Here is a 15,471-nt window from a genome sequence, read left to right on the forward strand (position 1 = left end):
AGGTTATATGGTTCCACATCCACCCGAGAAGAGGACAAGGTATGTATCTTTCCTTTATAATTCTTAATGTCATTCTTATGATGCTTATCATTTCGAAAATAATTTTTCTGTTTTCTATGATGTGGTGAAGTAGATCCTGATATGGATGGTTCATTAGATGTAGGAAGAAACTTGTTATAGTGGGCAATGGGAAATCTAGTTTGGTTGTTTCTAATCAACTTAATAAAGCTCATGGGCACTCTGTCATTGTTTATGAACGTGTTAATCAACTTGGAGGTTTGACGGTGTATGGAGTTCCTAATATGAAAAACAAACTTGATGTTATCCAATGACATGTTGATCTGATGGTAGAGGAAGGTGTTAATTTTGTTATGAATGAAAATGTTGAAGTTGACTCTCTTTTCTCTGTGGAGAATATTCACACTCAAAATAGTGTTTTGTTTTTGGCATGTGGTGCAACAAAACCAAGGTACACTTTCTATATTTGATTTCAATTCACATTTTTCCCATAGGAGTCGAGGCCCTTGCTGTACAGAGTCAAATTATTTTATATATATAAATTCTAGGGATCTCCCTATGCCTGGTCGTGAATTAACGAGAATACATTTTTCTATGGAGTTTCTTCATTCAAATACTAAGATTTTGTGGGACAATGGATTTTGAGATGAAAAGTTTATTTCTACAAAAGGGAAAAGGCTTGTTGTCATTAGAGGCGGAGACATTGGGATTGATTGTATAGAAACAACCATAAGACATGGATGTAGCAATGTTGTGAATTTGGAGCTCTTTCTACAACCCCCAATTCTCATGCTCCTCAGAATCTTTGGCCTTAGGTTTGTCTTTATTCATTTTCATCTAAATAAAAATTAGTTATCTATTATTTTCTAACATGTTGTATCATAGAATAATTCCATGATTATCTGTTTTTGTTCACTTTTTGGTAGTGACATAAGGTTTTCCAAGTAGATTATGTCCACCAGGAAGTTATTCCCAAGTTTGGTAAAGATCCCATGTCATGTGAAGTGTTGACAAAAAGGTTTATATATAATGAAAATGGAAATGATAAAGGGCTTGAATTGATTAAGGTCAAATGGGAAAAAATTGAGTGGAAAGTTCCAGTAGAAAGAGATGGAGGGCACAAAGGAAATTATAGAAGAAAAACTTGTTCTCTTAGAAATAGGATTTCTTGGAATAGAACATGTAAGCTGTGTTTTTTTAAGCATCAAAGTTGCTGCTAAGGTCATATAAAAAATTGATTTTTTTAATAATAAGCACAATGTAATGATTCAGGTCCAATCTGAATCTAGTTGACAACATTCATTGTTGGACTATGTTTTTTTCTTTGGAAAATTGAGTAATTCGGTGATATTGCAACTTTCCCAATCCATAACCTTTAATACACATATTTTTAACATTTATATTATGTTTCTAAAATATACTCGATGTACACACCATATTTTCTAGAATTTCTCCATTTACCTCCTCACTCTAATTTCACTTTTTTATTTGGTTTGACAAATTATCGCAGAGAAGCTTGATATGGAAAGGGATAACATGTCAAATTTCAAAGCCAACTTTGGTGATTTTGTAACGAGTGTCGATGGTGATTTTGTTGGTGGTGACTGTAGACGTGGATACTCACTAGTTGTTTGGGCCATTACTGAAGCAAGACCAACAAATGCCTAGATAAATAAATTTGTGATGAAGGAAGACCAGTTGATCAAAACTTGTGAAGATAGTGGAGGACAAGGATAAACACCCAATGTTCACTTTCAAAACATAAGTGCCCCTTGGGAAACTTGTTGTAGAAAGTCATAATCCTAGGAAAAATGGAAATAACATGTTGAACATGGCACTCACATGCCTTCTTATTGAAGTTGTGAAAGGAATCAAAGGTTGATTTATTTGCTTTGAGTGTCCGACATTGCTATTCATTAATACTAACAAGGAGGAAATTTTGGAAGCATTAACTGCCTGGTCCAAGGTATTTGAGATGGAAAAATGGTCTAAATGAGACATTTCAATCCCAATGGACATTTCATCATTTGCATTTATATTCTATTTTTTGCCTATGTACACTAGCTATGATGTTGATGTTTGAAATCCATAACTATTCCCTTGGAGGAGTGCAAATGTGGTTTCCTAGTCCTTTTTCTTGATATGGAACCTTAATTTTCTCTTAGGATTCTACATGGTGATAGATGTTTGGTGGTGTAGAAGGAGAAATTGATCTTTGAGTGTATGAAGGTCGTTGACAAGAAAAATTTATAAAAAAGTATTTAAACAATGGACAACTTCTTTGTTTGAATGATAGGTCCAAGAAGGGCTCAAGATGTGAACATAACTCCTGGTCCTACAACCATTGCACAAATTTGGTGTTTTATTATTATTATTATTATTATTATTATTATTATTATTTTACAGTTTCTTTTCTAGTATAATATTTGATCTGTTTTTTAATAACTTTGTTGGAAAAAAAACACAGGGATGAGGAGGCACATATTGCAATATTGTTGTCTTTGGGTTACTGGATTGAAAACTCAACAGATGTCTTTGTATAATATGTTTCTTCTTTCTTTGCTATGGGACTTAAAGAGAAGGAAAATTTGCAAAGAGCACACCTTCGTAGTCTGAAATTAGCACACCAGAACTCAAATATTTTGATACGAGTAAATATTGTTGTCTAGCTCTAATGGTTCAAAAGTTTAAAGTTATAAATGATCTTATATTAGATTTAAATATTTTGTTTTAAATGAAATATGCCCCATCTTGAAATTTATTTTGAAGATGGTACTAATTGAATTAATTGCATTGTATTTTTCAACTAGATGATACCTTTGGCGGAGAGGCATTGATACAACTTGGTAAAATAGGCACTTCTAAGCTTGCACAAAGACTAGAGGGAATGTATGCTCTACTTATTATAGCAAATATTTCAGATGTGGATACAAAATCTAGTTAGTGACATATTGCTCGTACAAGGCCTTTCCTTTATATCCATAAAGTGGAGAGATAGATAGTCACCCATTTTCATAGGATCGATGGATGTAAATTAACTATACAAATTATTAGAAATAACAAAAAGATGTCACTAATTGGATTTTCTTCTTAATATGTCAATGTGACAATGGTTTGTTGTACTAAGGAGATGTATATGGTTTGTCACTACCATGCGAAGTCACAAGTAGACTCTAATGTCTCAAGGGTTACATTCATTATTGAATTTACTTAGAAGCTAGTGCCTATGCTTGGAAGTGATCCTAACATACCCTTTTTTAAGAGTCTACTACATCATATCTCCATTACCTTCCTTTGTATAGATTATGTTTATCCCTTATGGACTCATATGATTTGCATCTTATGAGTATGTGTGTATCTTATAGATGTAAAATATATGAGGCATTCTCCATTCTCCAACCCTATATTGATTTTTTCTATTTTCACCTTTGATGCAAACAAGCATTGATCCCATGTGATCATCAACTTTCTCCTCCATGATAGTTTTGTTATAGGATTTATGATGCATTCATGCATGCTTATGTATGTTTGTTTGCATACGAGAGAGAGAGAGAGAGAGAGAGAGAGAGAGAGAGAGAGAGAGAGAGAGAGATGTGAACCTTGGTATTTGTTGCTTTCGGGAGCTGCACGACTATCGGGCTTCCATGTCTACGTTGGGAGTGGAGGAGAGAGGTAACTCCCAGAGTTGTATTATGAGAAAGGTGTGAATATCAATCCTTGTCTATTATTTTTGTGCCATATCAGTTTCAAGGTTATGCTTACCTTGTGAAAATGGAAAAGATTGGATGTTTTAAGTTTGTCGTATTTCGGGGTCCTCCTATAATCAATTATATTTGCAAATGAATTTAATGTATTTGTACATTTGAAGTCATCATTGTAGTTGGTCTAATTAATAGATTATTGACTACATAGTTTGCCTATGGATTTTTATATTATAGGTATAGAGATGATTCTTAGCATTGAGGTGGTGAAAATTGAAATTTCCACTAAAACGTACAACTTTCAAATAAACTACTTTGATCATTGCAACAGGTTCCACTTTAAATTCTATTTGTATTTATATATATTTTTCAATATATTAATAAAAATAAATTGTTACACAACTTTTAAAATAATATTTTTATCAAAATTATCTATGTAGAACCAATTGATTTTCAAGTTACTTATCTTTTTATTTAATTAATTAAATTGCTTACTTCGTATTTTATTCTTCTAAAATATTATATTAATTGTTTTTATCTTTTTATTAAACCTATTATAATAAGATCCAGGTGGTGGAAATGTGCAACAAAAAAAACAGTGACATTGCCACCACATTGCTCTGGTTTATTATATGTTGTCTTTCTCTTTCCATTTGTTTTCACGAGTTATTAATAGTTTGAACTTTCTAGCATGTAACTTAGTTGGCATGATTGTGCCTAAGCTTTTCTTGAAGGTTGAATACTAAGTTCTTAAGGTTTTCTTTTTTTATGGTGATGTTTTAATTGTTTTGTTTATATAGGTCATCTAGACACGTAGACACATAATGACCATTATTGCCCAACTGAAGAAAACTTGCTCAAGTTTCTTGCTTTTCTGGGGAAAAATGACATTGATATAGCTGATGTTGAGGTATATGTTACATAATTTTTTATAGTTTACTTTAGTTTATATTCTAGTGTTCATCATCTTTCATGTCTTATACTCTACATTGTATCTTCTTTCATTTTCAGAAGAAGAACTCAGTATTGATGGTAAGAAGCAAGAAGTCAAGAAAAAGGAGAATAATAACACTGGGGTGACAAATGCAGAAAGAGAGAGAAAAGAGAACTGGTCTAGTGATACCCTTGAAGCCAATATCTTTCATGAAACACACACATACAAATTGATGGTCAAGTCTTTAGATTTGGTGAATTCCCTTGCAATGCCTTGGAAACACAATGATAATGTTTTGAAGTGATGAAACAATATTTCATGTGTAAATTGTAGTCCAACCAATTTTTAAGTTGGAAATTGATATTGTAATACTTGACATTTTATATGATATAAATTGTGGTTGAAATTATTTATTGTTGTACTTGATATTATTTAGCATTGTAATTAACATATGTAACTTTTTTCATATTAGATGAACGTGCACATTATATCACATTTTTTAATTTAGTAGCAAAATTATACTAATTAATTAATTTTTATTTATAATGAACACAAAATAGAACTAAAACTACTAAATTAGTAGTTTATATTGATTAATGATGAACACAGATAAAACGAATATACAATGACTAAATTAGTCATTTATAATGATTATTAATGAAAGTAAATGAAATAAATATAAATTACTAAATCAATCGTTTATATAATGAATATGAAACTACCAAAAAAAGATAAATGACTATTGTAAATGATAAATTTGTGATTACAAATGACGACTAAATTTTTCATACATATGACTATTAGTAGCTAATTTACAGTATCTTATAACACAACCAAAATTTAGTCATATTTTTTTGGTCATTAATTGGTTTCAAACAATGACTAAAATTTGCATATATGTGACTATTAGTATTTAATTTACAGTATCTTATAACGTGACCAATATTGTGGTCATATTTCTTTGGTCATTAATTTGTTTTCTTGGGTGATCATGTGGTAGTATATTTATTTGTGTATTTGGTCATTAATTGTGACAATTAATGACTAAAATAATGACGCAATTTATATCTAAATATACTACAAGATGATAAAATTGAGAAGATCCATTAATGACTAAGATAAATATGACTAAAATTTGGTCGCGTTATAAGATAATGTAAATTAACCACTGTTGTTCATTGACTAAAAAATGGTCATTTATATGCAAATTTTAGTCATTTGTTTAGTAATTAATTAGCCATTTTGTACTAGTGTATCTTAGAGTGGTTTGGAGAGCTTCTTCCTTGGTCTGAGGAATATGGGATGCAACATCTTTTCCAAGGAAGCTAAAAGGCTCCTAAGAAACCAATCTAGATAGACACGGTCTTCGAAGGGTGGGGCACAACATGTGCTCCTCCTTCTACGCCACTCTTGAACATGGTCGAAAAGGCGAGTGGTGGAGGACTGACAGAATGAGGTCAATAACTCCATACCAGTGTCGTACTAGAGAGGTAACTGGAAATATGAGAGGAACACTTTAGCAAGTGTCACAAAAATGGAATGAGATGCAGCAAGCTAGTCTACATACCATTTAGCGGCGTCTCCAATGAGCGTGCATTGGAGCAGCTAAAGACGAATGGAGTCATCAGTAATGGAGCTAGACGAACACCACATGTGGAAGGAGCAGACATGATTGGTAGGGTCCCATCCATCATTACCCTCAAACTTTGGGAAATCTGAGAGAAGCTTTGTTGGCATAGAAGGCCAACTAGCATCGTGGTGTATGGGTCGCTTATCAACTAGCTAAAATCTTTTAGACTTAACCCAGCCATAAAAGGGAGCATGGGGGCTGCCGGAATAGTTCCTGAGACTGTTACACTTGATGTGACTACCGGGATAGAACCGGAGCCAACACCAGGTTGGGTTCCTGCACCAGCTGTGGGTCCAGACATGGTGACGATATGCAGTGAAGGAAGCTTAGAATCAGATGAGGAATCGGATGAACTAGGAGAAGAGTTGTTATGGGGACTCGGAGGTCTATAAACTCAAAACCTGACGGGGAGGGGTAATATGCCCAAGCAGAAACTGAGGGTGAAGGCCTAATAGTCTCCGCGATAAACGCCTTGGTGGCACAATGGTGGTATGATACATGTGACACATAAATGGTGAAGGGAGATCAACAATATGCCTTTGTCTCGATGAGGGGAGACAAATTTATTATGTTAAGTCTTGGCTTGCTGGTGTAAACCAAGCATCCTTCACTTAAGGTGTGCTTGTGTGTGCGAGTGTATTTATTGATTAAGCCTAGATCACGTCTGTAAAAAAGAAAAAAGTTTGCTTAAAATAAACTGAAATTAACAAAAGAAAATGAATAGCAAAACAATTAACTAAACCCCACCCAAACTGGGTTTGGAAACACTGTGTTGGTTGGTGGCTAAATCGATGGAAAACACACTAAAAATGTCAAGAAATCTAGTGGACGGTGTGACTGGGATCAAGTGACATTAGGCTGCTGGAAGGTGATGCAACAACAACAAAAAACCAGAGAGGAAGATCGCTGCAAAAAGATAGGGAGATGGGTGAAAAACCTAGGGCAACCGATGGGACCCTAAGGCCAATGACCAAACAAGTTTTAATATGAAACTATGGATGGTGACAACCTATCTTTATAGATTTGAAACTGAAGGGTACAGATCTAGAAAATATGGCTAAAAGTGCAGCAAAAACTCAGACTACTCACTCAACTAAACTCCTCCTATAAAGGTGGAAGTGTATTAGAATCCCTAGGGGGCTAAATTTCACTTCGACGAGTAAATCAGAGTAGATCGAGGCCTAAGAGAGATGATATAGAGGTTAAACAACCCAGCAGTGAACTCTCAGGAAAACCCAAAAATAGATCTGATAAAAACCTGGAAACCCTAAAATCACAAGTACTGACTTTTTTCAGGTGAGAATGTACTTTTTGGGCTGAAAGGTGCGCTCTAGACTCTAGATCGCACTTTTTTGGGCTAAAAAATGTGATTTCTACTACTTGATTCTTGATCAGAAACTCTCGGAAAAAACTATCGTCTTTGTCACAGCTGGTTCCTGTGACCTTCGGAAAAGACCAAAAAACTTGCGGAAGTTAGAAATTTAACAAATCTATGGTTAAAAATCTAGGAAAAATTAAGATATTGAAAAAAAAGAAGAAACCCTAAGCTGAAAACCGAAGGTCACAAAGGTTTCTGGATCTGAAGTATAAAACCAATGGAGTCACCAATTTCGTTGTAGTGTTTTCTTCTCAAAGATGTATGAAAAGAACCCACTTAAGATTGTGGATGACAAATAGTCTGAACAATATAAATGGCTGCTAAACATTGTATATATGCAGCAACTGATAGAAACAAAACCTGCCAAAGTCTTGATCTATGCTACAATCATAGTTAAACAACAAAAAGAAAGAGTAATAATTTCAATCATCCAATGGAAACCAGATATACAAATAATAGATTTTATTATAACACCTTTGAAGGGAACAAATAGATGTTACCAATCCCCCTCTATGGGATGGGTTCTTGGCTATCCTCAAATGTCTTCAGCTTGTGCAGAGTCTCTCTCCTCCATAATGTGTAAACCCAACAAAAATGGTGTGCGGCAATGAAAATAATCAGAGTTACAACAGTGAGTGCAGCAATGAATATAATCAAAAGTGAATAATGAATGGAAAACCCTTCTATTTATAACAAAATATTGAGTTATCCTCAAATAATGAGTAATAATAAAATATTATTAACACCATTCCTGGAATAACCACTTGGAATATTTTATTATATTTGGTTAGGAGGGAAATAGTATTTAAACTTTTATTTAGAAATGATAAATAAATAATTTATTTATTTATCATCTGAAGGAATTGGTTAAGGAATAATAAATAAATAAGGATTAATTTAATTATTCCTAAGGGATTTAGTCAAATTTGACAAAGAATAATAATTTATTAATGGTTGATTAATTATTCTTAGAGAAAAATAAGATAATTAATGATTTATCTATTTATTTTTCATGATTGGGTCAAATATGACAAGGAATAATAATTGAACAATGGTTTAATTAATTATTCCTAGAAGTAAATCAAATAAATAGTGATTTATTTAATTATTCTTCATGAGTTTAACTATAAATTACTTAACAAAGGTGGTTTATTAAGTAATTTCTCACAGTAAAAGAAATTTTACTATGGTAAAATTGGATTTACATGGTGTACTTCGATCCATCTAGTAAATTAGGCTAGATGATCAATTTTTTGGTGATAATATCGGGCGAGGCAGGGTATGGGCCAAGGCAGCCTGGACCTGCCGATGGGCGACTGAAACATGAGAAGTCTGAATGCATGGTGAAGCTGAATGCAAACAAGAGAGAATGATCATGCATGGAAATAGTGAGTGGAGGATTCAGAAAATGGGAAAACAAGCATGTGTGTGAAGCGAGTCGCCACAATGACAACCATGAGTGCGGAAACAATCTCATGCATGCGACAATAATAAGATGCAATGAAAAACCGAAATAGTGCTTCTACAAGCTAACATGCATCAAAACAACAGCAAGCATTCATCGAAACCAAACATACAACACTTACACAAAGTGAAATGCAAAAAGCGACAGAAACATAGCAAAAGACATGTAATGCAGCTGAGCTGAATGTGACGAAGACTCCTAGATACGATGTTGGATGTAAGAGCTGCAAGATCGATGTGAGGAATGAGCTTTGTAGCATCCAGAAAATGAGTTTTTATAATATCGAGGTTATGACATGCATGGCACAAATCTAGGAAAAAGCAACACTTGGTGGGAGGTTTCTAAAACGATCTTTGCATGTAACCTCCAGCTGTTAAAAATAGATCCCTAAAATCTAGGGATGCTTTTACTTTTTTCTTTTTCAGGAAAAACAAGCCATGCATGCAAATCAATATTTTTTAGTCCTGGAGGGAACCGGTCAAACTAACAGCACATGCAGCAATCTGCAAGCCTGGGGATGAAATTTGTGCAATTTTTGGGCTGAGCAAGACTGGTTTTCCCTCATGCATTGAGCAATTTCTAAGGTCAGCGGGCCTCCCAGAGTTGCGTAATTTCTAAGCTGAACTCGAGTGTTGGGATGGATTGCGCAATTTCTGGAGGGGGACTTGCCTGGCTGGATTGCGCATTTATGGAGCCCAACAAGCAGCCCAATAGGATTGCGCAATTTCTGGAGGGAAGGTTGGTTCCCCTCCAGAATTATGCAATTTTCAAGGGGAGAATCTCATCTAGAAAAATGCCTAAGTCTAAAATGGCAGCCTGCAGGTGGGAGACAAACAAGTTGACATTCACAGGCTCGCGGGCCACTAAAACTCAGTTGAAGCCTATGTACTTGATAGTGCAAGACATGCTGCTAAAGATAGTTGGTAGGGAGGCTCCAAAATGAAGCTAAGGAAAAATTTTGGATGGTGGTTGTAGTCGCTACAACAAGATTCTAGATCCAAAATTCAAAGGCTAGAGGAACACTAGAAAAGGAGGAGATTTTCCCCCTTAGAAAGGGGCAAACCATACATGCAATAATTAATGAAGTTTATCTCCTAGAGTTGTAGGGTATTATCATTGGAAAAAATATTGAAGAAGTTGAATTCATTAATCAATAAAGAATAGCCTTTAGTTCTTCTACTCTAGGAGACAAAAATGGGGGATCAAGATATCCTTCAAAAACAACATAAGATTTGGAATGATAGTAGGATTCTTTCTATTAGTTAAAGAGTAAGCCTTGGATGGTGTGTCCACCCTATGGGATAAATCATTGCTCAGGTTGTTGTAAGCCTTGGATGGTGTGTCCACCCTATGGGATAAATCATTGCTCAGGTTGCTTGATCATCGGTTGTCCACCCATTAATTTGATACCAGATTTATTCATATCAATCTCAAATAACATTCATGGGAAAAGAAAAGGGGATACTAATTTAGAGACTAGTTTCAAGAAATTTGGAAGATCTCATCCAAAAAATAATTTTTTTGGACATAAAACATTCCTCCAACAAATTTACTTTGAGCAAAAAATTTATGGACTGTGTTATATTGCTACTCATTTATATAGATTCTTAATAGCACACTCACTCTTGTCTAAAAATATATTGCTCTGTTTTTGAATCCTTCCTTGAACTATTTCAAAGTACTCCTCCCTATAACACATTGATGAAAGAAATATCATTGTGTGTTGAGTTTGGAGCTCAAAATATGGGCTAGAACTCTTCTCGACAAACCTTAGACCAAATGGAATGGGATTGGCTTAGAAAGTTTATAGTTTTGGACAACTTTTCCCAAAACCCGGAAGTAAGCTTGAAATAGATAAAAGCTAGAAGTTAAGACTAGCAGAGGTAGAATTAAGAGCATGGAACAGCTTGCAACAAGGATGGGTTCTCTATTTTTATGGGGCATCCAAACGGAACCCAGGGGTTGCAGGAGAGGGACGGGTACTCCATGACCCCAAGGAGGAATAAGTGTTTAGGTACTCATGGGTTCTTAGTCATAGACAAATAATCAATCAAAGATATATGGTCTTTACTATGGGCTTTTGTTAGCTAAAGAGCAATAGGTGGACACACTTATGGTTATGGGAGATTCTCTCTAAATGCTGTATCATTTGGTCAAAACAATTCCTCCCAAAAGAGAAATCTATGGAAAACATCTTGGGAAGAATCGAGAAAATTGCAAAAATATCCCATCCAAAGCAGATTTCCATGTGCTAAGAGACTTCAACAATAGTGCCATGTCCTAAAAGACTTCAACAAAGAAGCAAACAAGTTGATACTTAGACATGCACGGCATAATCTTTGAGACAAGCATATGACTATTGGCAGAATCAACGAGGTAACCATAAAAAAAACTATAACTGATTTAATGAGCCACCCGCAGTAAGTTAATGAGGGGTTTAAATTGAAGATAAGTGAATTAAAGGCCAATGGCTAAATCGGGCAAGTTATAATCTACTAATGGTGGATGAAGTCTATTAAAATTTTTGTTAGTTAAATTGGTTGATACGAGAAAATATAAAAATGGAAAATTGGGAAGCCTAAGTGACTTCGTGGCAACATTGAGGAAACACATGCATGCAATCAAGGTGTCATTAAAGCTTTTAGAATCAATTAGTAAAGTAAAGTGTTGTAATATTTGTGTTTTGATGAGGCAATTTTGTGAAATATTCACATACAAAACCCCTTTCTTTTACTACTCAATTATATTTTTCTAAAAAATCATATATTTTTATTAAAAAAGAAAAAACACTTGAAATTTTTTAATAAATTAACTTTATAATATTAAATATATTCATTACAAACCATATACCATATAAATACTAAACAAAAATACATACCAAAACTTTAAAAAATATCAAACCCCAAAATACGAGAACATTTTATGGAAGAACAAAGAAAATAATAGAATAGAAATTGAATGGCAGATTTAATAGGAATATCCCCACTGCGTTCACTGTTTTTGGCGTAAGAATGGCGATTGAATTTCTGAGAACAAAACAAAATTTCAATAATATCGGGATTTTCTTGCATGTACTGTAATTAAATAAAACATTACATACCGAAATTAATGAAATTTCGGTGAAGTCGAGAAGTCCATTCTTCAAGGCAACACACCGCAATTTTTGCTTTCCCTGAAATTTCTGATTACATTACAATTTTCCAACTATGAAGACGCCATTCAGTTGACAAATTCCAGTTGTTTTCCGCGCAAATCAGGGCGTGAGAAAGGGTCATCTTGAAATACTAGTCACGTCTGCATCCCTCCAAAAGGCACGCACCAAATACTAACAAGTCAAGATGATAATGGAGAACAATTACATTATTATTATTAAAATAATTATATTACATCTAATATAAATAGAATTAAATACAAATATTAAAAAACCATAACATTTTAAATAAAATAATTAAAAAATACCATAATATTTTACATAGCACATTTTATATTATTTATTTAATGTATATTAAATAATCATAAATAAAAATAACATATTAAAGACCATAAGAGATATCCCACTCACCTCGGTTACAACGTAAACATGTAAATGGGATACTTATATTTGTTTACCCAAAGATTCATGTTATATTTTATCTGATTATGATTTATATAACATGTGAAAGATTATGGACGAAGGTGATATTTTATTTGTCACTGGGAAATTTGGAAGGGAAGTTTTGATATAAATTTTAATAATATGTTTTTAAAGGTTTTTTAATGTTTATTTATTTATTTAAAAATGATTAAAATATTTAATAAATAAATAAAGTGATTTTATTAAAAAATTTATTGGCAACAATGTTCTTTGGTTGGTATTGATGTCAATTTTTATGTGTTTTGGCATGGTTTATTGGTGTATCACGATCATAAGTGTGTTGTTATTATTGTAGATGGCTAAAACTATATATTCTAGTGTGATGATGATGTTTTATTGAGGATATGTTACATATGTGGGTGAATATTCTTGAGAAAATAAAACCACGGGCAATTGCAAGGGTTTTTCCCATGGTATTTGGTGTGAGGGCTTATTTGATGTGGTCATCAAGAGAAGTGGTGTGTAATTAATGATTTATATAGTGTATCTCGATGACGGAGAAATTAGCATAAATATGATATGCCATTGTTAGAGTTTAGTTTAGCTATAGTGCATAATGAAGTTGTTTGAATATTTGTAGAAGTGAGCGACAATTAGAGAGGTTGAGATTGTGTTGCAAAGGGAGCTGACTTATTTATGTGTTGCAAAGTTCATTTGTTTGCTTTGGGTTCCAGCCTTAAAATGAATGAAAATGTGGCCCTGAGAATTTGAGGAGGATGGGACCTCCGACAAGTGGTGGCATGCCAAGATAGGAGTAGTGACTCCTCGCTGGTAGTGGCAAGCAACCAGTGGATAGGGAGTTGGGGCTTCATAGTTGGTGGTGGCCAACAAACTATTGTAGAGGAGTAATGCCTCTTAGCTAGTTGGGGCTAGCATTTGTAAAACAAATTGATTGATAATAAAAGAAAGAGAAGTAACACAACAATAACAAGGTGGTTTTATCCCTCTTGAGGGTTTCCACCATATATCTTTGTGTCCTATGTGTATGCTTAATATGATCTCTATGTTGATTATTTAGTGTGGTTTACATGATAAAAACTATTGATGATATTTTGTGTAATGTTTGACTAATTATTTGAAAAAAAACATTTTAAATTATTATATTTGTTATCACTACTGATTCACCCACACCCCCCCCCCCCCCCCCCCCACCCCCACTCTCAGTAGTGATTTGATTCTAACAATCAATATCAGAGCAGGCGCCTTCTATTGTGGCTTAATCGCTAGAAGGTGGATATGGGAAAATCATGGGTTATCAAAGTGCCCTATTGCTTAGTCCTGCTAATTTTCAAAAATGGAGAGAGAAGGTGAAATCCCAATTATCTGCACTTGGATCTAAAGTATGGAATGCTGTGATGAATGGTTATGATGAAGAACCCCCTATAAACAAGTCCAACAATGGAATGCCCAAGCTAAGTTTACAATTTATGACAATCTTCATAATCCGGATCTTGAGAAAGTCATGGATCTCAAGTCTGCAAAGGAGAATTGGGAAAGGTTGTAGGCCCTGCATGAAGGAGAAACCAGTATGGCGGAGAAAAGGAAGAAGAAGAAAAAGGCCCCTTAAAAGGAAAGTGATCAACCAAATGACATTTTCTCTCTCAGCATCAAAGTGGTATATTTTCAAGAAGAGAGAGAGGCTAGATATCAAACTCAACTTAGCTCTACATTAGCTGAAATAGAAAAGCTCTCTACAAAAATAGAGATCTAAAAAAGCTTCTTCAAATACTTGAAGAAAGAGAGTAAGCTTTTAAAGAAGAAATTATTAGTTTGAAAACTCGAATAGAACAAGGAAGGAGGATAGAAGAAGGAATGAGAAAGTATTTTAAATAAAAGGAAAATGATTGTGAAAGATTAGAAGTTGAGGTTGCTTCTATGAGAAACAATTTAGAGAGGAAGGAGAATCTAGATCTAAGGCGACATCCAAAAGAACTTTCAAATAAAATGATTCTAGCAAGAAATGGGGCCAACAATTACATCAATAGCCAAGAAGAGAGTTAAGAAAATAATTATCAATTAGAAGATCTTTCACTTCATCATCAGAGGATATAAAGTGCCTCACTTGCCATAGTTTTTGACATATAGTAGTTGATCATAAACAAAGAATGATCAATTTATATCAGTCGAATAGGTAGTTGAAGTTGGAGCAAAAAAGGAAGCCTTCTCAACCTAGCAATTAAGGAAGATCATCATCAACCAGCAAGTATAAAAATTCCTTTTATGGTCACTTATTACTTATGAAATTTTTTTAGGCACAACGTTGTTGCATGCAAGACTAATGCAAAGAAGAAAAGGAATAGAATGCATATCAACAAAAGATCTAAGCCTTTTCCACCATTCCTTGGTCACATGAAATGTTTTACATGAGACAATCTTGGCCATCTAACCAAAGATTTCAAGATGCCTAATTTAGTTGCGTGATCCAGTAAAAAAGAGAAGCTTAATCAAAGAAGATTAAAAAGAAATTCTAAAAGCCTAGTCCTTAGAACAAAAAGCAACATATTAGGGTTTGAGAGAGGAAGGAGCACTAAGAGACCTTAATGAATATTTGAAGCCAATTAGGTCTTAGGGGGAGCATGTAAAATAAAGTGCATGAGTTCAAGGGGCTCCTCAAAGAAAATGAAGTTTTTCTTATCATTTTATTGTCTCGATGTAAAATTTTTGTCTTGGTTTTAATATGTCATTTTATCATGTCCTCAAAAGGTGCTCTG

This window comes from Pinus tabuliformis, chromosome 3_2 (assembly GCF_031772625.1).
Source record: "Pinus tabuliformis cultivar Carrire ecotype Pingquan chromosome 3_2, CPIR1, whole genome shotgun sequence".
In the NCBI taxonomy this organism is placed as follows: Eukaryota; Viridiplantae; Streptophyta; class Pinopsida; order Pinales; family Pinaceae; genus Pinus; species Pinus tabuliformis.